This window comes from Eretmochelys imbricata, chromosome 2 (genome assembly GCF_965152235.1).
Source record: "Eretmochelys imbricata isolate rEreImb1 chromosome 2, rEreImb1.hap1, whole genome shotgun sequence".
NCBI classification, from domain to species: domain Eukaryota; kingdom Metazoa; phylum Chordata; order Testudines; family Cheloniidae; genus Eretmochelys; species Eretmochelys imbricata.
In genome coordinates this window covers 208,536,121-208,562,716 of record NC_135573.1, presented here as the reverse complement: position 1 = coordinate 208,562,716, position 26,596 = coordinate 208,536,121, and the positions used below count along the sequence as shown (strand labels likewise).

The following is a 26,596-nucleotide window of genomic DNA, read 5'->3' as shown; positions in this document are numbered from 1 at the left end:
TTTATTTTATGAAACGAATAGATTATAGTAAAAGGAAGGGGGAATTTAGTTTACTCTTTGTAATGACTTTTTAAAATTTGTACTTTAAACTTGATGCACCAGAAGTGGTCCCAAATTATGTTTGTCTATTGGGTTAAGAATTTTTTTTAAAAAATACTAAGCAGAACAGACACCATCAATTTGTACCCGGGATTAGTCATCTCCAAATTCAATTGAAAAAGGCAAGATTTTTGATACATTCTCTTAAACAGGTCACAGGGAAAGAAGGGTGAGATGTAAAACATGAATATACTGAGCCATATGTTCCCTTCTGCTTCTGCAAGTGGAAGAGAGCGAACAGCTGCAGATCCTGATAAGCGGATGGATGCAGAGCAGGGAATGTCAGCTCTATGGCCTGCTTTCAGTGGTGACCCAGAAGCACCTCCTTAACCCTGTCAGCATTAATTTATGCCAGTTCCACCACAGTGATATGATGCCCCACCTCCCTCCTAAGAAGAATTTCCAGGACATCAAAAGGTGAAAGGCACTACAAAAGCTGTGTTGCTAAAGAGAACAGAGAGGGTATCCATCCATGTGAATGGCTTTGCCATTGGTAGATACCTGAGGTTGGCAGATACTGGAAGTCAACATTCATTTTGATAGAAAAAATGTGAATCTCAATTTTTTAACTTTTAATTTAAGCTATTTAAATGAGGTGTCTCAATGCGTGGATGAGACGATGGTGTAGGGAGGAGGGGTTTAGATTTATTAGGAACTGGGGAAACTTTTGGGAAAGGGGGAGCCTATACAGGAAGGATGAGTTCCACCTAAACCAAAATGGAACCAGATTGCTGGCACTTAAAATTAAAAAGGTCGTAGAGCAGTTTTTAAAGTAAGGGCTGGGGGAAAGGCAATAGGTGTGGAGGAGCACGTGGTTCGGACAGCGACATCCCTTAGGGGAGGATCTATTAATGGAGATTCTCTATGTCCTAGTAAGGAGGAGAGGATGAAAGATGATAAAATACAGGTAGGATCTGTTGAGAAACAGTCAAATGAAAGAAAAGGAGGACTTGTGGCACCTTAGAGACTAACCAATTTATTTGAGCATGAGCTTTCGTGAGCTACAGCTCACTTCATCGGATGCATACCGTGGAAACTGAAGCAGACATTATGCTTCAGTTTCCACGGTATGCATCCGATGTAGTGAGCTGTAGCTCACGAAAGCTCATGCTCAAATAAATTGGTTAGTCTCTAAGGTGCCACAAGGACTCCTTTTCTTTTTGCGAATACAGACTAACACGACTGTTACTCTGAAACCAGTCAAATGAAAAAAAGTCCCATTCAATTACATCATGTAATAGCAGACAGCTAAAAAATGACAAGTTTTTAAAGAGCTTATATACCAATGCCTCATTTTAAATGAGGATATTGATAATAGGCATCACAGAAACATGGTAGAATGAGGATAATCAGTGGGACACAGTAATACCAGGGTACAAAATATATCGGAAGGACGGAACAGGTCATGCTGGTGGGGGAGTGGCATTATATGTGAAAGAAAGCATAGAATAAAATGAAGTAAAAATCTTATATGAACCAAACAGTACCATAGAATCTCTATGGATAATAATTCCATGCTCTAATAATAAGAATATAGCAGTAGGAATATATTACCGACCACCAGACCAGGATGGTGATAGTGAGTGTGACATGCTCCGGTAGATTAGAGAGGCTATTAAAATAAAAAACTCAATAATAATGGGGTATTTCAACTATCCCCATATTGATGGGGTACATATCACCTCACGACAGGATGCAGAGATAAAGTTTCTTGACACTTTAAATAACTGCTTCTTGGAGCAGCTAGTCCTGGAACCCACAAGAGGACAGGCAATTCTTGATTTAGTCCTAAGTGGAGCACAGGATCTGGTCCTGGAGGTGAATATAGCTGGACCACTTAGAAATAGTGACCATAATATAATTAAATTTAAACATCCCTGTGGTGGGGGAAACTTCACAGCAGCCCAGCACTGTAGCATTTAATTTCAGAAAGAGGGACTACACAAAAATGAGGTAGTTAAACAGAAATTAAAAAGGTACAGCGCCAAAAGTGAAATCCCTGCAAGCTTCGTGGAAACTTTTTAAACACACCATAATAGATGCTCAACTTAAATGTATACCCCAAATGAAAAAACATAGTAAAAGAACCAAAAAAGTGCCACCGTGGCTAAACAACAAAGCAAAAGAAGCAGTGAGAGGCAAAAAGGCATCCTTGAAAAAGTGGAAGTTAAATCCTAGTGAGGAAAATAGAAAGGAACATAAACTCTAGCAAATGAAATGTAAAAATATAATTAGGAAGGCCAAAAAAATTTTGAAGAACAGCTAGCCAAAGACTCAAAAAGGAATAGCAAATTATTTTTTAAATACATCAGAAGCAGGAAGCCTGCTAAACAACCAGTGGGGCCACTGGATGATTGAGATATTAAAGGAGCAGTCAAGGACAATAAGGCCATTGTGGAGAAACTAAATGAATTCTTTGCATCGGTCTTCACGGTTGAGGATGTGAGGGAGATTCCCAAACCTGAGCCATTCTTTTTAGGTGACAAATTTGAGGAACTGTCGCAGATTGAAGTATCATTAGAGGAGGTTTTGGAACAATTTGATTAACTAAACAGTAATAAGTCACCAGGACCAGATGGTATTTACCCAAGAGTTCTGAAGGAACCCAAATGTGAAATTGCAGAACTACTTACTGTAGTCTGTAACCTATCATTTAAATCAGCTTCTGTACCAAATGACTGGAGGATAGCTAATGTGACACCAATTTTTAAAAAGGGCTCCAGAGGTGATCCCAGCAATTAAAGGCCAGTAAGCCTGACTTCAGTGCCGGGCAAATTGGTTGAAACTACAGTAAAGAACAAAATTGTCATAGATGAACATAATTTGTTGGGGGAAGAGTCAACATAGTTTTTGTAAAGGGAAATCATGCCTCACCAATCTACTGGAATTCTCTAAGAGGAACAACAAGCATGTGGACAAAGGGGATCCAGTGGATATAGTGTACCTAGATCTTCAGAAAGCCTTTGATGAGCGCCCTCACCAAAGGCTCTTAAGCAAAGTAAGCTGTCATGGGATAAGAGGGAAGATCCTGTTATGGATTGGTAACTGGTTAAAAGATAAGGAACAAAGGACAGGAATAAATGGTCAGTTTTCAGAATGGAGAGTGGTAAATAGTGGTGTCCCCTAGAGATCTGTACTGGGCCCAGTCCTATTTAATATATTCATAAATGATCTGGAAAAAGGGGTAAACAGTGAGATGGCAAAATTTGAAGATACAAAATTCCTCAAGATAGTTAAGTCCTAGGCAGACTGCGAAGAGTTTCAAAGGATCTCTCAAAACTGGGTGACTGGGTAACAAAATGGCAGATGAAATTCAATGTTGAAAAATGCAAAGTAATACATATTGGAAAACATAATCTCAACTATACATTCAAAATGATGGGGTCTAAATTGGCTGTTACCACTCAAGAAAGAGATCTTGGAGTCATTGGATAGTTCTCTGAAAACATCCACTTAATGTGCAGCGGCAGTCAAAAAAGGGAACAGAATGTTGGGAATCATTAAGAAAGGGATAGATAGACAGAAAATATCACATTGCCTCTATATAAATCCATGGTACACCCACATCTTGAATACTGCATGCAGATGTGGTTGCCCCATCTCAAAAAATATATATTGGAATTGGAAAAGGTTCAGAAACGGGCAACAAAAATTATTAGGGGTATCTAATGGCTGCCATATGAGGAGAGATTAATAAGACTGGGACTTTTCAGCTTGGAAAAGAGATGACTAGGGGGAGATACGATAGCGGTCTATAAAATCATGACTGGTGTGGAGAAAGTAAATGAGGAAGTGTTATTTACTGCTTCTCATAACACAAGAACTAGGGGTCACCAAATGAAATTAATAGGCAGCAGGTTTAAAACATACAAAAGGAAGTATTTCTTCATGCAATGCACAGTCAATCTGTGGAACCCTTTGCCAGATGATGTTGTGAAGGCGAAGACTATATCAGGGTTCAAAAATGAACTAGAAAACTTCATGGGGGATAGATCTAGCAATACCTATTAGCCAGGATGGGCAGGGATGGTATCCCTAGCCTCTGTTTGCTAGATGTTGGGAATGGGCGACAGGGGATGGATCACTTGGTGGTTACCTGTTCTGTGCATTCCCTCTGAAGCACCTGGCATTGGCCACTGTCAGAAGACAGGATACTGGGCTAGATGGACCTTTGGTCTGACCCAGTATGGCCATTCTTTTATTCTTATAACTACCTGGATTTTTAAATCTTGATTTATACATTGGCTGTTTTAGGCTATGTTCAAGCCTCAATTCTACTTACATCTTGTGCAGTGAGCCTGTTAGCTCTGACAAAGCCCAGCACTGCCTATCTTATCAATAGTTGAATGGGAGACCTCCAAGGAATACCACGTTCTGCAGGAAGTGGCATAGGTGATTCAGTAGATGGCACACCTCCCTCAGAAGCAGCACTGAACCAAAATTTTGGCATGGGAGATTGTGTTTCTGAAGTTGGTGACCCAGATTCTTCCCTGCATTAGGGCCACTTTATGCCATGCTGCCTTTGGCCCAAAAGTGAGGCTACAGTCAGGGGCAACAGCAGGGGAGGAGGCACACACAGCACCCCCCCAGCACCCACCACGGGGGAGGCGAGGGAGACCCCTGGACCTGAGAGGGGCCCTAGGAGCACATGCAGTGACAGTGGTGGGGGTGAATGTGCTGCTGGGGGGGGGGTGGGAAAGAGGGGCTCGTCCCCCAGAACTCGCTGCTGCTTGTAGGGAAAGGGGTGTGGGGAGTCCTCCTCTCTGGCCCCTGTCCCGGAGCAACCTGCCTGCACCCCAAACTCATCCGCAGCCCTGCGCCACCCCAGAGCCCACACCCCCAGCCAGAGCCCTCACCCCCCCACCACACTCTCAACCCTCTACCCTAGCCCTGAGACCCTCCAACACCCCAAACCCCTCATCTCCAGCCCCAGACAGAGCCCTCATTCCCCTGCACTCTAACCCTCTGCCCCAACCCTGAGCCCCCTCCAACACCACAAACCCCTCATCTCCAGCCCCAGACAGAGCCCTCATCCCCCTGCACTCCAACCTTCTGCCCAGCCCTGAGCCTCTGTAACCCCCAAACCCCACAGCCCCAGACAGAGCCCTCACCCCCTACACCCCTACTCTTGCCCTGAGCCCCTCCCATATCTCAAACCCCTCATCTGCAGCCACAGCCCTCACCCCTGCACCCCCTCCCATCCCCAAACTCCCTCCCAGAGCCTGCACCCTGTACCCCAATCCCCTGCCCCAGCCTAGGGCCTGCACCCCAGACCTCTTCCCCCACCCAAATTCCCTCCCAGAGCCTTGGACAGGTGAGGGGCGGAGTTTGTGGGGGGCAGAGTTTGGGCAGGGGCGGGTTCTGGGCACCACCAAAATTTCTACAAACCTTGACTGTAGATGGTTAGAAGGAGGATCACTCCAGCATGGGTGATCCATTGGGTTGCATAGCTGGTGTAACGGCTCCTGCAGCACTCTCCTCCCACAGTAAAAGGTGGGACCATAAAACAGTGGTCATGGCTGGGGATTCCCTGCACCATGGTAATCCCCAGTTGCATTCAGGTTCTAACTTATTCCAGCGCACAGCTGGACAATGATTAGAGGACTATGAAAGTGCCTTAAGGTCACCCCTCCACACACACACACAAGTTCTGCTGTGCTTTCTTTGGCCACAGTTGAGGATCTGGTCCTCTGTCATCTGCCTAAGATGTAAAATAAGGAACCTGAGTACTTGCAGTGATTAAAAACAGATAGCAGTATTTGTAAGAGTAGAAATGTTAACCCCTGAGTGACCCAGCCAAATTACTTACCTCCTTCCTAAAATCAACTTGTAGTTTCATTTGAATTAGGGTATTCTTCTTCACACCCTGTCCTAAAGTATTGTGTAGAACAGCTGCTCACTGCTGCTGCATCTCCCCTGCAGGTTACTGTATTCTGTGGTAAAATGAAATGATGCCTTTATACAACATGTGTATCAGTTTATAAAGTGTTTTAGGATCCTTTAGGTTGAATGCTGATACACAATTACATGGCAAATAGTTACCAATATTACCCAGCACAGCTTTGAACAGTTCTGTACCCAGGACACTGCTGCTTTTAACTTTCACATTTTAGTGAAAAGCGTTTGATTCTCTAGATTTTTTTCTCTAACGAGAAATGAAAATCAACCTTGACGCAGCCATAGATGAGGGAGCATTAAAAGCCACTGACAGTCTCTGCTGAAAAAATGATCTTTCTATTCCTTTGATGGCACTAGCTCAACTGTGACTTTCAGAAACTATCCCTCCTGACTTTACAGCTTTTAACTTTTTATTTTTAAAAAAAACCCTGAGCTTTAAAGACCCCTCACAATTTGACTTTTATTAATTAAAAAAAACAACCAAATGTTGAAAAGAAGCACTGTGGTGGGTGAAGTGCTTTTGAAACCACACAAGCACTGATGCCAGGTAGAAATCTGCTGAAGCCTGGAGTCAGAGCAGGAAGTCTGAAAAGAAGAAGGGGGAACCAAAGTGAGCGTTTAGGTGACATGACTAAAAAAACAAGGAAAAAATCATTCAAAATAATATTACATTCTATTATTTTTATGATAGTGCCTAGGAACTGACCAAAGACAGGGCCCCATCATGCTAGGCACTGTCCCAATACACAGCTGTAGACAGCCCTTGCCCTGAAGAGCTTACAATCTAAATAGACAAGACAGACAAAAGGGTGGAGAACGGGGAGATAATATTATAAAACACTAAAACAGGGCTGTTTTGACTATAAATTAATATGTATTTTTTAAGTTAAATAATCCCAGGGTTTCCTAAACTCAATGCAATATAAAGCATCAGACATACTCAGTTCAGTTTTGATTTAAAAACTCAGATTAGTCTCTGAATGTGAAAAGGTAATAGATTTCATAACTGTGGGATATAAACATTAACAGGGGAATTCAACCCTGTGTCAGCACTTGCAAAGGACTGGAGGGCTTTCACCTCTCCTATTCAGAGGACTGCCAAATGATCAATTAGACCCTCAGTGCAGGCTACAGCTGCCCTAACTTTTGCTCCTACTGCAATGGTACCTATAGGCCACTGCAGCCGTGGAGAATAACTAGGGCATAAGAATGCCCTGAAAAGCTCCTTGTGCCATGGCTTCCTGTTAGGGAAAAGGTATGCATAGCTTGTTCTGTGGCTCCCACAGAAGGTTCCTGGCACTGTGGGTATTCCCCATGGGTTCATGCAGCTGCTTTGCAGCCCACTTGCATGAGAATAGTTGGTACAAAGGGATGAGAGAACCCAACTCCACCTTGGCTTTCATGGGTACACCTCATAATGAGATTGATGCTGTAATGGGAGTTATACCTGTGAATGTAAGGGCAAAATTGGTCCTTATTAGCCAAGTCTTCACAACTGGCCTCTAATTTCATGCCTGAAACTAACTGTAGGAAAAAACAGTAGGGTTTATACACCCAGCTAACTCGATTGGGTAATCCAGGTAGTTAGATTTCTGTATTTTACGACTTGCATCTACAACTGTGTTTGCAAAATTAGTTTGGTTCTCTGAAAACTTGCCTAAAAAACCTCAAACCTCTGTTCTAAAGTACATTTAGGACAAACTGGCCTGCATCCTAAATCCACAGGTTCTGACCCTTAAAAAAGTATATGGAAATTTAAGAGAAAAGTAAGTAGGAAAAGTATGCAGAGTTGAGCCAGATTTTTTCACTGGATATACACTTGCAGCTCCCAATGATGTCATGCCTAACTGAAGTGAGAATTTGGTCCTTAAATGTGATTGTAATTAAAATGAACACTTTTTAAATATGTGAAAGTCAGATACAGTAAAATACCTATCCTAAGCCTTTCTTTTATTTCCTCTCTAAAGTGTTTAGCTTTGAAAATTGCTTCATATTTTGCCTCCCCTGATTTTCTTTTCTTTCTTTCTTCATTCAGGCAGAAAATCTCCTCTGACACTGCTGTCATTCTTGCCAGATCTGCTTGTGGTTCCCTTTAAATTAATTTGCCAGGGCAGACAACAGGGAACAGGCAGCAATGCTTGCTACTGAAGATCATCATCTTCTATAAGATTTTCATTAGGCACTTAATTCTTTCCCTGGCATCCCAAGGAGCTGTAGGGATGCAGAACAATATACTATGACTTGAGAAGATTTGAGGCAGATCAAGCAGATCTGGAAAGGAGCTGCCTTTTGCAGGCACACGTATTTGCAGCAGAGTGAAGAGGGGTATGCACTCCTGAGGATACTAATATTGTGCATTATTATGTAACGGGGGTGTATATTTCTTCCTGACCACAGCTGATGATTAACTTTTTGCCCCGAAACATGATGATTCCTAATCCTTATTAGTTTTACTTTAGCTTGTGATGGTTTTGTGTTGTTGTTTTTGTAATGTGGACACCAATCTATTAGGAAGTGAACTAAGTCCATTCACGTTGGCCACCAAACTGTAGCTTTTCTAATGTGCTGAGATCCACAAATGATTTGACTTCCCCAAGTTTTTTTTTTTTTTTTTTCTAATTTAAAGTCTTTGCCTTTGTGCTCTGATTCTACTGAATATGAAAAAAGGCTTCTGGGGGCTTGATTCTTATTTACACTAAAGGCCCTATACAACATTCTGAGAGTATAAAAGAGACCTTAGTGCAAATGAGAATCAGGATCTGTGTATATTCATTAATATTTTTAGTGAGCTGTTATTTGTCGGAACTGAGGAAATGTTGCTGAAAGAAAGGAGTTGCTGCACTCGTTGGAAGTGATTATATTCAGATTTGAGTACCACAGAGATCTCCACCTCATTGAGGCCGAAAAAGATTGCAAAATATGCAACAAGAGCCCAAAGAAGGAACACAACAAAAAATAGATACCAAAGCTTCTATGATGACCTGGATAGCCCTTGACAATTCTGCCCCTCTGGAACAATGGAACTATCAACCTCCAGGGTGAAGTTTGTATGGGCTGGAGACAGGGCTTTCTCAGGACCTACCCCATAACTGTGAAATTCACTACTGCTGGACCAGAAAGCCTTATTCACCATTGTCCTACACTTTTTGTAACTATTTACACCAGTGCAAATTTGGCTTAAAACACTACCGTTCTGCTCTGGTACCATTCTCACTTGGTACTTACTGCAGTGCTGTAAATGACTACATATGGTGCAGGGTAATGGTGAATTAGATCCTAAAAGTAAACACAAACCTCATTTCTTTGTGGTCCAAATGTAAATCCCCCTTCTTTTATCTATCTAAAGTACTTGTATGGCATCCCTCATCATAGTTTCCGAGCACCTCACAATCTGTAAAGTGTTTATACTCACAATACCTCTGTGAAGTAGGGAAGTGCTATTATTCCCATTTTACAGATGGGGAACTGAGGCACAGAGGTTAAGTGACCCATGCAAGGTCACGTAGAAAGTCTGTGGCAGAGCAGGAACTTGAACCTAGATCTCCTAATTCCTAACCACTGGACTATCCTTCCCCTTTTACCAAGCTTTCCTGCATAGCAACACAGAGCATATTGCTTATATTTAAATTAATTAATTCAATACCCCATTATATACCATTGCCTCTGTAAGGGACAAATGCAGAGAGAACACATGATCAACATTAGTCACCTTGTTTATTTTTAACATTGGAAGGTATTTGGACATCACAGTGAATGGTGCAGTACAAGAACCTGAATAAAATGAATCCAGGCTGATTTCTTTAACATAAATGATACTATTACATTCATCCCAGGATCACAGAACCCTTTATAAACATCAATTATGGTGCCTAACAATCTTATGAGATAGATACAGGACAGTGTAATTGTAGACCATTTTGCAAATGAATCAACTGAGGCAGTTAACTGGAGAGCTTAGTGACTTGTATACTCACACAGAATCCGTGGAAGAATTAGGAATAGGATCCAAGAACCCGGACTTCCTGTTCCCGCCTCTAAACACTACCCATTTCCTCAGTTTCATGATCCAACAAATTTCATGTTAATGATGTTCAAGAAGTAACACTGGGATAATACCAGATTTGTATGAGACAGGAAAATTTTAATCTAAACTAAATGAATGAGTCATATGCATTAAATGACATATTCAAGTACTTCTAGGGGCATACACACAATATTTTCAGTTAGAAAATCTTCTGGAGCTCATCTTGCCACTCCTGAGGAAGAATGTCATTGAATTTATACACTCTCCATAGGCTAGTTTGAATCACATATGGTAATAAAAACAAATTTATAGCTACTGAGAAGATACAACAGTTTTTAGAATTCCCCTAATTTTCTAGCATCAGGGGGTAGCCGTGTTAGTCTGTGTCCACAAAAACAACAAGAAGTCTGGTGACACCTTAAAGACTAACAGATTTATTTGAGCATAAGCTTTCGTGGGTGAAAACCTCACTTCTTCAGATGCATGGAGTGAAAGTTACAGATGCAGACATAAATATACTGACACATGAAGAGAAGGGAGTTACCTCACAAGTGGAGAACCAGTGCTGACAGGGCCAATTCGATCAGGGTGGATGTAGTCCACTCCCAACGACAGATGAGGAGGTGTCAATTCCAGGAGAGGCAAAGCTGCTTCTGTAATGAGCCAGCCACTCCCAGTCCCTATTCAAGCCCAAATTAATGGTGTTAAATTTGCAAATGTATTTTAGTTCTGCTGTTTCTCTTTGAAGTCTGTTTCTGAAGTTTTTTTGTTCAAGTATAGCTACTTTCAAATCTGTTATCGAATGTCCAGGAAGACTGAAGTGTTCTCCCACTGACTTTTGTGTGTTACCATTCCTGATGTCTGATTTGTGTCCATTTATTCTTTTACGTAGGGATTGTCCAGTTTGGCCAATGTACATGGCAGAGGGGCATTGCTGGCACATGATGGCATATATAACATTAGTAGACATGCAGGTGAATGAGCCTCTGATGGTGTGGCTGATGTGGTTGGGTCCTCTGATGGTGTCACTAGAGTAGATATGGGGACAGAGTAGGCAACGAGGTTTGCTACAGGGATTGGTTCCTGGGTTAGTGTTTCTGTGGTGTGGCGTGTAGTTGCTGGTGAGTATTTGCTTCAGGTTGGGGGGCTGTCTGTAAGGAAGGTCTGGCCTGTCTCCCAAGGTCTGTGAGAGTGAGGGATCGTTTTCCAGGATAGGTTGTAGATCGTTGATAATGTGCTGGAGAGGTTTTAGCTGGCGGCTGTATGTGATGGCCAGTGGTGTTTTGTTATTTTCCTTGTGGGGCCTGTCCTGTAGTAGGTGATTTCTGGGTACCCGTCTCACTCTGTCAATCTGTTTCCTCATTTTCCAAGGTGGGTATTGTAGTTTTAAGAATGCTTGATAAAGATTTTGTAGGTGTTTGTCTCTGTCTGAGGGATTGGAGCAAATTTGGTTGTATCTTAGGGCTTGGCTGTAGACAATGGATCATGTGATGTGTCCTGGATGGAAGCTGGAGGCATGTAGGTAAGTATAGCGGTCTGTAGGTTTCCAGTATAGGGTGGTGTTTATGTGACCAACACTTATTTGCACTGTAGTGTCCAGGAAGTGGATCTCTTGTGTGGATTGGTCCAGGCTGAGATTGATGGTGGGGTGGAAATTGTTGAAATCCAGGTGAAATTCTTCAAGGGCCTCCTTCCCGTGGGTCCATGTGATGAAGATGTCATCAATGTAGTGCAAGTAGAGGAGGGGCGCTAGGGGAAGAGAGCTGAGGCAGCGTTTCTCTAAGTCAGCCACAAAGATGTTGGCATACTGTGGAGCCATGCGGGTACCTATAACAGTGCCACTGACTTGAAGGTATAAGTTGTCCCAAAATCTAAAATAGTTGTGGGTGAGGACAAAGTCACAAAGCTCAGCCACCAGGTGTGCTGTGGCCTCATCATGGATACTGTTCTTGACAGCTTGTAGTCCATCCTCATGTGGAATATTGGTATAAAGAGCTTCTACATCCATGGTGGCCAGGATAGTGTTTTCAAGAAGATCACCAAAGCTTTGTAGTTTCCTCAGAAAGTCTGTGGTGTCTTGAAGATAGCTAGGAGTGCTGGTAGCGTAGCGTCTGAGGAGAGAGTCCAAATAGCCAGATAATCCTGCTGTAAGAGTGCCGATGATTGGGTGTCCAGGGTTTCCAGGTTTATGGATCTTGGGTAGCAAATAGAATACCCTGGTCGGGGCTCTGGGGGTGTGTCTGTGCAGATTTGTTCCTGTGCTGTAGCACGGAGTTTCTTGAGCAGATGGTGTACTTTCTTTTGGTACTCTTCAGTGGGGTCAGAGGATAGTGACCTGTAGAATGTCGTGTTGGAGAGTTGCCTGGCAGCCTCCTGTTCATAATCCAACCTGTTCATTCTCTAATTTTTATCTTGAACCTAAAAAGTTGATTATGGGGAGCACTTTAATAGTATTTCATGATTTGAATAGAGACAATGCAGATGGAAAGTGACAGGAATGTATATGAGCAGAGGCTTTGGGATGACAGGTCAACAATTGGTGGACAGCAGATGACTAATCTTTTTTATGGCACCAAAGTTACTTCAAGCCTAAAACAATCAATTGCCTTGATATGTAATGCCTTAAACACTTTTGATAAATAGATTGTTTGTTGTGCATTGCCCCCTACAAAATTTTCATTTAAGAACCCATCGGATCCTAAAGCCCAATGTGATAATGCCAAATCACCACATGAAGGTCTTTGGCTTAAATTGACAACTGAATGAGAAGTAAATGGCCCTCATCGCTCATGGTTAGAGAACAGATGGCAGTTTTGTAAGAGTTCAGGAGTGAATTTTGGGGTCCTGTCCAAATTCCAATTTGGATGATTACATTCTACGTACCTAAATTCTCTCTGCAGGTTCAACTAAACATCATATTCTTCTTCACTTCCTTTCTTGAACTGTTCTGAAGTGTTGCTGTGTCCTATTAGGCAACTGCCAAGCTTTCTTCCTGGGGTTGTTATACTTCAGGTTGGAAGTGAAATTATCCCTGTTTTTTTAGATGAAAAGTGCTATAAAATTGAAGATAGTATTATAAAAATTATTTGTCAAGGTTAATTTACCATGTTTCCCTTCCCTTTGTTCTTCACTCATTTTCATATTTCACCATTTTTGGGGGGGTCCTTTATCTGACTATTTTTTTCCTCATTCTTTTTTAGTTTCTGTTTTCCATTAAACTAATTTTCTACAATTTAGCCATTTTTAAAAATGTTCACTTTTTCTTTCAAAGCACCCATTATTTATTTTCTGTGCTTTTTTTTCATCTAGTTTTTTATAAGGTATGGACAACAATTCATCAGTTACAAGTAATAAGGTAGTTTGTTATCCGCTGCACAATTATCAGAGAAGGACAGAGAGGGGTGATTCCCTCTGACAGGATCCAAGACCGAATGGAATAGCATGTAAAGAATTTTTTATGGTTATGCTTTTCTGTGGATATTCTTTGTTCCGTGCTAAAACATGGACATATCTTGGGGAAAGGTGAAAGACGGGAAAGAAGAATATTCATCATAGCATATGGCATACTTAACTATATCCCTTCCTTTTAAACACAACTTCAGTGCCTTTCATCTAATTAGACCAAATATGTGTGTAACAGGCTGGCAACATTTGCCTGAAATACCCCACTCTCTTATTAGATGTTGATCCTTTTGGGAGGCTTAAGGGGTTTGCTGAGGCAGGTGGCTTAATGTCCTACATGGGTATAAGGTGAGAATGGCTGTCTATAAAGAGAGAATCTAGGATGTTGACTGTGTAATCCTCAGGTAAGAATCCTTGAAGCATCCACATCTGGGGATAAAGCTTGAGATTAATTTTATGTCATGTCATCTCATGCTAATCTCTTTGTCAATAAAGCCAACCCCAAGAAAGGGGTTAGTTTTTTATTCTAAACTGTGTGAGCTGAGAATGTATGTGGGCTGTGCACAGAGGAGCAGAGTTATACATTAGAGAATAATTTATATGTTTAAAATTAATATATTTGGGGGTAGAGATCAAGGATGGGCACTTCCCAGTTATACTGTGTAAGGTATAGCTTGTGGAGATGAAGTTCCTTCTGGAATGTGGACTTCCAAGATACTCGGTCCTTTAATTCTAATCCTTCCACATCTAATACAAAATAGTAAAGGACTGCCACATTCACATAGAGAATATCATTCTTGCACAAAGAAATAGCAAAATATTTTCACTTAGAAATAACATCGTCTCCCTGCTGCATGCATTGAAGGAAAATAAAATCCAAGTATACAGACAGAACACCTACAACAATATGTTCATGCAATTAAAGAAAATGAACAGTACTTCTACAGCTAAATATTCCAAACACATGTCACTTTAGCTTCTAGCTAAAACAGCTGATCATCATTTTGGGACTAGGAGTTTCTGCTTGAGCCACCACAGGGAAGCAGTTTTTGGCAGATTCTATACCAATACTGACCTAAACAGATGATAATATATATTGCAAAAGTTGAGGAAAAGCCACCTGCAAACTCTTAATCATTGCCATTCTTGAGTCCAATCAATGCCTGCTATTTTTGAGTTGGCTGGCCTGCCCAGCCCTATTGGGGAAGGTTTCTGACAGATATTTGGCAACATTGATGTCTGAAAGCAGTAATGCCCAGAGAGGAAAGTAATTTTAAAAAATCTTGGTTATTATATCCTTAAAATACTGGACCTAACAGATGATCCAGGGAGGAATAACAGAACAGGCACAAAAGATCATTGATCTTTTGTCTATCTGGCCTGCTGTCCCATCTAGTCCAACAAGTATGGCATCCTGCTGCCAAGAGTAGTCAATACTTGTTGCTTTAGAAGAAGGCATTTTTCCCCTCTACTGTATCCCAATAACAAGGCTAGCTAATTGTGCAATATTGTATATAGGCGAAAGAACCTTTCTTGATCCCACAGGGAATTAGTGTTCTGAAGCATGAGATTTGATTAGCAGCTTGCCCAGTTACCAATATTGTAAGCAGTCATGAAATTATCCAACCCTTTAAAAAATCTAGCCACAATATTTGTCTTGATTACCTCCTCCTGTGGAGTTGAATTCCACATGTAAAAATACCACATTGATGGAATATGTGAAAGAGCCTAAATAAACAGACTTTATATTTTATAAAGAAATATTCTCTTTTATTTGTTCAAAACGTTCTGCCTTTTAATATAACTGAATGTTCCACTAATTATCCCATTTTGGGTCAAATAAAAGGAGAAATTTGGTCAATATTTACTTTATCCTTAATAATGTTAATGACTCCTTTGACTTATTTTTCTTTCCAGCTAAAAACTCCTAAAATTGTGCAATTTCTCATCAAATGCAGATTACACTCATGTTGCTTAACACCTTCATAGCACTTCACTGGACCTTTTTTTAATATCAATTTGGAGGATATTTCATGAGACACCACTTCATATTATCTGCCTCAAACTCCTAGCTAGATCCTTTGCTATAAAGAACCTCATAAAAAGAGATCACTAAGGTTCATTGTGATTGCCTTGTGCAGTATGTCAGCAGAATAAATAAACTAGGGAGCCAATACCCAGATGTTGGCAAATATGGCAGAGTAATTGTGGGTGTATTGACTACAGTATAATATCATGTGACAAGTGGAGCATATTCCATGGGCTGCCCAACATGATAGTAGACTAGAACTCATCTAAGAAGTAATAACAACAACCGTATTTCATAAACAAATCTCAATGTACTTCAATAATTTACCTTCACAAAGCTCTTGCGAGGTGTGCATTATTATATCCATACTACAGAAATGTAAACAGAAGCACAGAAATTACAGGATTTACACTGGTTGCACAGTGAGTCAGTGAACAGATGGGAACATAGCCAAAGAGTATACTGATGCCTAGTCCCCCACTTTAACAATTTGACCACACTGCTTCACAACAACTGAATTATACACAGGGAACACTTTGTCAAAAAGACAGGATCTTCTGAAGCTGGATCTCACAGCTAAATCAGTAGTTATAACAATTATTCAGACTCTGGTGGAATTACACGGAGCAGAACAGAATGTGCCCCAAAGATACTACCAACAGAAGCATTGCTCCAATAATAGGTGGATAAAGGGGATATATGCTTTTCCTTCTGTTATCTCAATGCCAAGGGTATTAGGTAAGGGAAGAGACAGAAATATACCATTATACTAGTAACACTAACAGAGAATTACCACAAAACTAGCAACCCTGTTCTCTTTCATTATGGTTAGAAGGGTACTGAGCATCTGAGCACTGGACATAATAAAGAGATGATTCCACCCAAATGAGGCCCATTTCCTCATAACACAGAGGACTGAGTCCACTACTTTTTATGGCTGTAATCTCCAGTCTAGTCCAATGGTACTCAGTGCAAGATGGAGGGGGGGAAAGAGGGGATAAAGGTGTCTTTAAGCCCCATTCATGCTCCCACTCTTCGTTGCTGAGAAACTGAGAGGATTGTAAGCTCTTTGGGGGCAGGGACCACATCATCCCACGAGTTTGTACAGCTCCCAATACAGTGACCCACTTCTGATTGGAGTCTTTGGTTACAACTATAATTCAAATAGTAAATAATTATAGGAGGAATTTTTACAGCCTGGCCTCCTAAACTAAGATCTTGCACATACAATGGCAAGATCATATTTACTATGTGTACTAACTTGTTAATGTGAAAAAGATTTTTAACATGCTAGCTGCTACTTCACAGTTTCTTTTACTGAGTTCACTGTATACACTGCTTCCTTTGACTCTTCTGGCTGCAAAAAAGTCAGCTTGTTCGTTATCTAGTGGTAGAGCACAACCCCAATCTGTTAAATGAAAATCAATACCTAGCCAATTTTTTTTTCCAAATGAACTCTACCCCAAATTGCTCTGACTGTGTAAGCCCTTATTTCTCCTCCCCTTTACTACTTCCATTGCAAGAGCCAGTGTGAATTGCATTGAGCCATTACACAGAGTGATCATGTGTTCATCACTCTATCTGGTTTTCTTAAAGTAATCAGATAGATTAAGTCCAAAATGTATGTTCAATTTAAAAATGGGTTTACAGACTAACAGTTTTTTTTTTTTTTAAAGTTTGAATGAAAACAGGTAGTGGTATTTTTTTTTGGTTGTTTTTTAGATTTAAATATTTTCCTGCATTGGGGCTAATTCTTTCCTTTTATATGCACGACTCCTACTGGCTTCAATGGGAGTTTTGCGTGCATATCTAATCTAAGGATATAAATTGGCCCAGCGTTTGCAACTCAGATACTGCAGCATTAGGTTGGCCCAGGCCATGAGAACCTAAACGTGAAAGTTTCTGTGGCACAGTGATATCATTAGTCTATTGTCATTGTTCAAATGGAGTAAAATGCAAAAAGCAAACAATGAGTAAATGCTGAAAGGAAAATTAGATTTTCAATTTTCCATTCTTTCCATTTGCCAGTCTCTCTCACTGGCTGGCTAAGCACATTGAGCGGGATCCACAAAGGGACTTAGGCATTGCAGGGCTCAGCATCACAGAGCCTAACTTTTAAGCACCTAGGAAATCTGAGGAACACACTGTACTTCGCAAAGCCTGCATTAGCCATCTAGACTCCCTATAAAATGAATGGGGAAAGATCCATGCCTTAGAATGGGACCCACAAAATCAAGCATACTAAGCAAGGAGCTGCCAAACTAGCCAATGGGAGACACCAACCAGAGAAGAATGTGTTAAACCCTAAATCGGGGTCCCTAAACACGTTTGATCCCCACCCATCGGGCCAAATTAATCCCTGGTGTAACCCCTACTGATTCCAAGGGGATTACAGTGGAGTCCCAAACCTGCTGTTAGCAAGGCAGGCGCAGAGCCAGTGGGGGGTTAATGGGCTGTGCACACACACCCCTTATTCGGATCTAGGAAATGGGCTGTGCACACCAGCCCACTGTGTGCAGGGCATGATTCACAGCAGGTTTTTTTGTTTGTTTGTTTTTTTACAGCCTAATTAAGGGCGTGACCCCGCTGACACCCGGCTCCAGAACGAAGCCGCCCATACTCGGGCCAAACATCAGCTGCAGCCAATGAACATAACGCACCATTTGTCGTTCCCTCAAGGGGCCAAGGCCTGCAGCCCTAATACATGGGACACTCCCTCAACTAGATCCCGGCTCCCTCCTGCGACGCGACCAGGCCCGTGAGCCGGACCGGGCGCCCTAAGAAGAGGAGGCGGCCCGCGCGCGCAAGCTCCCAAACGTTGGCCGAGCCACGTGGGCTCCGAAGAGTTAAAGGGGCGGGGCCTGCGGAAAGGAGCCGGGGGGGCGCGCTCGCGCTCTCTGGCTAGAGCAACTGTTGGGCGCTCGGCAGAAGCGCAACCGCTGCCCCCGCTAGCGCTCACGCGCCATAGTGGCTGCGGCCGCGCGCGCTGTGAGGGAGGAAGGAGCGCCTGTGCTGGAGCACGAGTTGGGGCGGCTGGCGGGCAACGGCAGGAGGTGCCTCGGCTTTCCGGGCACTCCCCTTCACCAGACTAGCCGAGCCCGAGTTTGTAGATGGGGCTGAGCTGTGCCCGCTGAGGAAGAGCCGGGGCGAGGGAGCCGAGGCCAGCCGGTGAGTGCCCCCCTCACGCGGTGGGGTCGGTGCGGGATGTTTGACGGGGTTCCCCTTCAGGCCGCGGGGGAGGGGGTCCTGTTGCTATTCTGGTTTCTCGGTGGAGACCTCTCCGCCCCGCTCCTCTCCCCCGCCGGGCGCAGCCGGCGGGAGGCTGCAACGAGTGGGGCCAGCTGGCCTCGGCGTTGTGAGGAGGCTGCTTTGCCTCCGGGGGTCGAGCCGCCCCGTGTGTGAGCCGCTCGCACGCAGGCCCGCCCCGAGCCCCATACCTGCGGGGGAACATGGCAGCGCGGCGAGGGAGAGAGGGTTTTCCTTTGCCCCCGAGGTGGGGACTGACCACTCGCTGTTGCCGTGTCCCCAGCGATTCTCCGGCCGCTCCGGATTATCTCTCCCTCCCCAGCCCCCATTCTCTGCGCTCCTGGAGCTTATCTGTTCCCGCCCTCCCTCCCCGAGGGGATTATTCTCCCTATTGCTGCCTCCCTTCTCCCCCTTTCTGATCCCGTGCTACCCCTCCCAGGGATTATCTCCCCTTCCTGCGGGATTATTCCCGATCGCTGCCCCTGGTCGGCGTTCCTCCTTCCCCGAGGAATTACCTCCTCCCCCTCCCGCCCCCCTCGCTGCAGTCCGCAGTGAGATGGGGGAAAGAGGGTTGCTTTGGATCGGGGAGGAGGGTGGGCTGTAATTGTCACAGGGCTGTCACTTTATTAGGTTTTGTACTGGTACTACAGGCTGATGGAAGTACATGGGGTGTCTGGGGGGCGGGGGGGGGAGTAAAGGGATACATGGCAGAGTTAGGGCTGCAGTGTGTGCTAAATGCAGGAGGAAATACCCAGCTTCACCAAAGCGTGAATGCTCTTGATGTTGTTGCTGGTGAGACAGAAGAAGCCAGCTGTCTGGGTTATGCTTTATAGATGTACAAATACATCTTCTTGTTGGTTTCTGGAGTCTCCTTTTCAATCATTTATTTTTGGACAGTATTCCAAAAATATGTACTCCAGTTCATAAAAAAACCCCCATCAAATACAGTAGTAAGGTAGCATTAAAACATGAAGATGCTACATGGATGACATTGCTGTTGTGCAGGGTCAGCTCTGAACGGAATGTTTCTCTTTTCTGTAAAAAGAAAAGGAGTACTTGTGGCACCTTAGAGACTAACCAATTTATTTGAGCATAAGGTTTCGTGAGCTACCGCTTATGCTCAAATAAGCTTATGCTCAAATAAATTGGCTAGTCTCTAAGGTGCCACAAGTACTCCTTTTCTTTTTGCGAATACAGACTAACACAGTTGCTACTCTGAAACCTTTCTCTTTTTTGTTTTTTAAGGCAGTTGATGGATTGCCTGGGGAAGGGAGTAAACATCTTGCACTTGGACCCTGGTGTATATGTATGGACGAGTGCTGCAGTGACACTAAATGAAGGGAAAACAAGTTCGCTTAATGGAGTAGTGATTATGGGTGACCCTTTATGTATGGTTCCCACTTGGGTCAGACCACTCATGTCTTCTCTATCTCCAGTTGCGGTACATGGGATCATTGGATTGGAACTGCAGAATTTCCTGTCGGCTCTGCAGCTCAGGGCCCAGGATTGCATCCATTAAACTTCCCTTGACTTGGCTCTGGGAAGAGGAGGGGCTGAGGGAAATTGGAGAGAGGCTGGGTGGCTATAAATAGACATCTAGAGGAGGCTTTGAACAAATCTTGGTGTGTTACTTATGAACACACACTGTCTGTTAAACTGGTTGGTTGTCAGTAGTGTCATAATGTTTCCTTCTATTCCTGCTGTGGTGGTTGGCTCTTAACACTCCTAAATGAGCCAATGTTTGTCGCCAAATGCAGTTTAGAAATGCCATAGAGAAATTTTACATTTTAAATAAAATGTTGATTAATTGGTAACTGGTTTATCAACTACTCTTTCATATATTTTGAAAATAATCTTAAAAGGCTCTTAAGAAAAGATCAAGCTGACAAAACACAAGAATGTTGAGTACAGAGGCTCTCTCTCTGCCTTCATATCTGCTTGAGCCTGGGTATTGCACCATATAAACATAGATTACATGAGATCATGCATTGCTCAGAGATGTCTGCAGTGTCAAGGCACAATGTCATGAATAAGGCTGGAGTGTCAGTATTGGCTTTAAGAAAAGGAGAACTTGTGGCACCTTAGAGACTAAAAAATTTATTTGAGCACAAGTACTCCTTTTCTTTTTGCGGATACAGACTAACACAGCTGCTACTCTGAAACCTGTCAATATTGGCTTTGGATTTGTGTGGCTCTATTGTAGAAGAGACTCTCCAACTTTTGTAACATTTTATTTTCAAATAGCACTCCACCGATATCTTATTGAATGTATTGCGCCTTCAACTCCTTTGAATTCAATGTGCTTGCTTCCATATGCAGATTCTGCAGTTCACTGCTGTTTCAGTTTATCTTGTCAAGAAAATGTAACGTAAAGGTTATTGCCAATTAGACCATCACAGCTCCTTCAGAGCTGTATTTGTTCTGTTGCTATACTTGTGGACCAACTGTGCATACCAAAAATTTCTGAAATGATTGAAAAGCTGTTGTAGCATATGTGCAGTAGATCATTTTCTAAAGAAAACTACAACTTTTTTTGAAAACAGCAGAAGCAAATAATTTAAATAATGGACTAACAACCTGAACCTTTTCAATAAAAAAAAAAAGTAAATTACCAAAGTATGCAAGCTTCAAACTGTTGGTGAGGATGTGGGAAAGGATAAACCTTTAAACAAAGATGACCCCAAGAAATTTTGGATTTAAAAAATTGCCCTTGGACTAACTCTATATCTAGTGGTTTGGAGCAGAACTTGGGTAAGTTTGAAATGTTCAGAAATCTAGAAAGCATCATTTATTCTTGAATGCCAAGACTAATTATAATAACCTCTCCCACAAATAATGGTCTAGAGTGAAACTTGCCCATATAAGGATCTGATCCTGTAATGTTTAAATGCCATTTGTAAGCATCTTCCAGTTCTGTTAGCGAGATGGGACAATCAAGATTCAACTGAGATTGTCCCCATTGTTCTAGGCTCTGTACAAATTCAGAGTAACACCGTTCATGGCCCAAAGCTGGCAACATAAATAGGGTAGGTGTAGAGTGGAGGGGTATACGGGGGTCCAGAGACATGACTTGGGCAAGGTCATACAGCAAGAAAGAGCTGGGTATAGAACCAAGGTCTGATCTGTCCAGTTCCCTGGATCTCTATACAGGCTTGCTCATTTAAAATAAAAATCTATATAAAAGTCTCTACTCCTACAGGCAGAGAAGTGTGTTTCTTTAATAGTTGTGTCAGTAGTACCTATATAACCTTAACACTTTTAATTATTGCAATAGTAGTTGGAATGTGCATGGTGCTGTACCTATATATCTATGGAAGAAACAATCCATGCCCCAAAGGGCTTGTGTCCTATGGACTAAGTGGGATGCAAAATGCAAGCAAGTGGTTGAGGTGATTGGCACTAGTGTGCTCCACTTCAGCCACAGAATAGAACAAGTCAGTTTCTTTGTTTTTTACTTAAAATGCTAATTTATGAGCAAGGGATTTGAAGAAGGAAAAGGCAGTGGCCAAGCAACTGGTTCAGGAAGGTAATTCTGTGCATAGGGGGTGCACTGGACGAGATCCTAAATGAGGTATCAAGATTGGCATCAAGAGGTGAAGAGTGTTTGATATATTAAAGAATAAAGTTGTCTGAATGGGGAGTGACCGAGTTACATAGCCTTGAAGGTGGAAAGTTTAAATTTGTGGTGGGGAAGGAAAGCCAGTGGAGGGATTCAAAGGATATGTATACACAGCTGCTGAAGTGAGCTGTAGCTCATGAAACCTTATGCTCAAATAAATTTGTTAGTCTCTAAGGTACCACAAGTACTCCTTTTCTTTTTGCGAATACAGACTAACACGGCTGCTACTCGGAAAGCTGCTGAGGTGTAATTCCTAGCATGGTTACACACACTTGTACTAACTGCATTGGAGCTAGCACATTAAAAATAGAAGTGTGGCCATGGTGGGATGGGTGGCAGATCAGATTAGCTGCCCAAGTATGATTCTGCCTGATTCCCTGGATACATATTTGGGCAGCTAGCCTGTGGTGCCATGGCCATACTGTTAGATGCTAGCTCAAGCAGAACTAGCACATGTATATCTACCCCCTGCTGGGAATTACACCTTCTGGTTGTTGTGAAGACATACCCAAAATGAGGAAAGAAGGCCTGGTTAGATGAGATAGTAAGGTGACCTAAGCAGCTGTCTTCTGTGAATTGGAAAGGGGGGTGATGATAGGTATTGGGGTTGAGAAGGCAGAACTCGTTGAGGGTTTCTTGGTTTTATGGGCAGAACAAAAAAGCTGGATTTCTAGAAATGTTGGGGGAGGGGGAGAAGCAACAGGATTTGGATACAAGCTATATGGGGGGAGGGGCGGGAAGGAAGAGGGAAGAGTGAAAAATAACCATATGAAGAGTCTGTGACAGGGAGGCTGAAAGTGGTGTCAGCTGTGACAGGGAGCATAAGCATAGTGAGGTGGTTGGAAGAAAAGGAGTTTTGGTATTGGTGGTTTCAGGGAGATGGGCTGATGTACAGGTGTGGATGGAGGAGACAAGACAGCAATAGATGCATGACTTACTAATTTACAATAGTTATCTTGCTGCAAAATCCTAAATGGAAACAAAGCACTTGTAGTGTTAACTGAACCTAAATTAGGTGAGGTCAGCATTACATCCATGCCTGTGGTTGACTTCACTTAATCACAATAAATTTAAAACTACAGTTTCTTGTTCCCACTATGTTTTTACAGCAGAATAGTTGATGAGCATTAGTTATCCTGAGGTAATAAACTTTTCTTTTTGTTGTTAACAACATAGTCTTAGTTGTTAGTAGAGAAATGGTGGCTGAAGTGGATGACAGCTGAAGGAAGGCTATATGAGAGGGGTGTGAGTGTGTGTGAGCGGTGAGAAACAAAGGGGCCAAGAGTAAGAATGTAACAACTCTTTAAAAAAGAGAGAGACTGCTTTTATAGCATAAGTACTTGTAAAGTACTTTCACAAACCATATGATATAATCCAAAATGGTATTGGTAAAAACAGAATTTGTTCCTATAATTTAAGATGGAAGGAATTCAGAAAGCCCTCCCTTCTATTTAGCCCATGTTTAATTACTTTAAAGTTCTTGCTGATTAAAGAACATGACTAAAATCTGAGGGGTGCTGCTAATATGAAATATTTTAGATATGTAATATAAACATTTTTAGAATTACTGCTGATTTTTAATGTCTGTCTCCTTAAATTCTGTTTGAAGTGACATCAAAAGAAAAATTCATTGGAATTAAGTCAACACTTGATGTATAAAACTACCAAGGTATGTCTTAATAAAGTAAGAACTTTATGTATTGTAACTGTACCCTTCTGACTCTCTCATTTTTTCATTTGACAGCCTTTTTCAACAGCAGGAACAGCACAAGAGTTCTATATCCTTGCTGGCTGACTATTGTCTCTTTTCCATAAGTTTGTGGGGCTCAGTTTAGCTTTGACTTTTCAGTCTTTTGCATCTTGCACTGACCTGTCAGTTTCTGCTTAGTTATAGAATCTCGAAGGATCAAATCTTGCTTTAGCTTTTTCTGCTAAATTCACTTCTCCAGTAGCTGGAGACAAGCAGTTGATCTCAAACCAGTTCAAACCTTTGCGTTTTGACTCTTAGTATTTTGCCAAAGTATTGGTAGAATGCTGCTGATCATGAAGCAGATGAAAGCACACTTTTATTAATGTGTGCTTGATTGTGAAAAATCACTGATAAAAACCATGTTTCTTGCATTCTACTTCTTCATCAAGATAGTGTGAGCATGCTGGTGTGCTGCCCAAGAAGAGTGATTGCAGTCAATTCATTGGTTTATAATTTGTCCTTTTTATGGCTATATTGCCACCTCATGGTCAAATGCTCAGCAGAGAAGCTGAAGTGCGACATGAGAATCGAAGTGCAAGGTGCAGGAAAATGTATTGAGTAGATTGAGAGGTTTTTTTTAAATGGCAAAACTATCTAGTAAGGGAGGGGAGTTAAGACTAAATTCTATACAGTCACCAGGGAGATAGAGCTCTTGTATAGCATCTGCTGTCCATTGGGAAAATAAAAATAGGAGGGGGATAAGGAATGGAAAAATTAGTAGTTCTAACCACCTTATTGCTGATACGCTATTGTTAGAATTCCAGAAAAAAATGAATGCAATTATGACACCATTCCAGGGTAAACAAAGGGCTGCAGATATTCTTTCTTTATCACACCAGCAGGATTCCATGGATGGGAAGAGCCTCCTAGATAAACTTTTAACTTGTCTTAAAAGGACACTGACTTAAATTGTTTGAGACTAATTTTTAGAAAAATCCAGTTACTGGTAAATCAACCTTTAAATGGCCTCTTTGCTTAAACTTAATTCAAATGACTTATAATTTTCCTGATCTCCTGTTAATGTTTACAAAGGTCTTTTCAACAGGAAAAAGTAAGTACTTATATTGCAGAAACAGTGAAGCTGACTATAAAGAAGCTGCAGTCAAATGCACAAAATGATCAAATAGAAAAACTAGAGAAATACTTCCAAGGAACTCTAGGTTACAGTAATCTTGGCTGTTCGTACCTAGTTACAATGTTACACAGAAATAACTTAAATCTTGTGTCTATAATATTTCACACTAGCTGTTTTTGCATTTTTGCCATAGTGATTGAAATGCAGGAGGAACTATTGTGGTTAACAAGGTTTGAAAAGGATCTTGCTCACTCACTAGTGGAGAGGATTGCAGGAGGCTACTTCTAAAGTTTCTAGTCCTTCTGGCTGCAAAAACAACCTTGTGTGGTCTTCCAAAGTGTGCAGGTAGGCGGCTTCTGTAGCTTCCTGCTTTTTATAGCTTTGCTAAGCTACAGCAGAATAAGATGAACAATACTCACTCTGCTCAATTCATTTTTGACGAGGCTTTTAAACTTCCCTCATCACTGTAGTATTTGAGCACTTCCAGAAAGTCCTGTCTATGCTACAGGTGCTGCAGTGCAGTGGCACAGTGACTCCACTGCTGTGCTTTTGTAACTCCATAGTGTAGACACTTTCTACAATGATGGAAGGGTTTTTCCATCTCTGTAGGTGATCAGTTTCTCTGAGTGGCAGTGCTAGAGCCACAGAAGAATTTTTCCATCAACCTAGCTGCGTCTCATGGGGATTAGGTCAGCATAGATACAGTGCTCTGGGTGTGAATTTTTCACATCCCTGAGTGCCATAGTTAGGTTGACCTAACTTTTAAGTGCAGACCAGTCCTAAAGGATGTGACTAGAATTTGTCATGTGAGTCCTTCTCTAAGGGGAAAACTGACATTGACTTCAGTATAACACATAGCACAGCAGACCAAAAAAAAGAGAAGCAGTGTTGTTTTTTTTCTTCAAGTGGAAAGTTTGATATTTAAGGTGATTGTTAGCTCCTGTGAGTTTATTCCACAGCCTTAGAACTTTGTGCCTGGTCCACAAGTGAGTTTTAAAGTGGATTCATTGTGCTTGAGGATTGGAATTCTATTCATGGTCCTAATTCTGGAGCCTTGGGCAACTGTTTGGGTATCTGAGATCCAGTTCACAGAGTGCCTTGAAAATGAAGAAAATTTTGAATTTGACTTCCTGTTTAAAAGGAAACTAGGTAGAGAGCAGAAGACCATCTGGTGTGATGGGCTTATCGTAGCCTTTGATTAGATGATGCAGCCCATTTGGAATTTCCTAAGGACTTATGGTAATGCTCTAGTCATCTTGACTGTGATTATTAAGAACCTTGTGGGAAAGAGGGAACACTCAGGTTTAGGACCCTACCAAATTCACAGTACATTTTGATAAATTTCCTGGTCATAGGATTTAATCTTAAATTTCATGTTTTCAGATATTTAAATATGAAATTTTACCAAAAAGGGCTTGTGGTGGGGAGGTCACAAGTCTATGGGTGGTGGTGGG

The 26,596-nt window shown here is 42.0% G+C and overlaps 1 protein-coding gene across 5 annotated transcripts in view; it reads left to right on the top strand.

Moving 5' to 3' along the window:
• The first annotated feature begins 18,395 nt into the window (after positions 1–18,395).
• The window catches only part of PALS2 (protein associated with LIN7 2, MAGUK p55 family member), a 123,258-nt gene continuing 115,057 nt past the window's right edge, over positions 18,396–26,596 (top strand). For 2 of the 5 annotated variants that reach the window (XM_077811375.1, XM_077811369.1), the window contains exons 1-2: positions 18,396–18,620; positions 23,927–23,986. The gene's annotated coding sequence lies outside the window, so the exon portion shown is untranslated. Of the gene's footprint in view, positions 18,621–23,926; positions 23,987–25,335; positions 25,488–26,596 lie in introns of all 5 variants that reach the window. The other 3 variants (XM_077811371.1, XM_077811373.1, XM_077811370.1) reach the window with 2 other exon arrangements.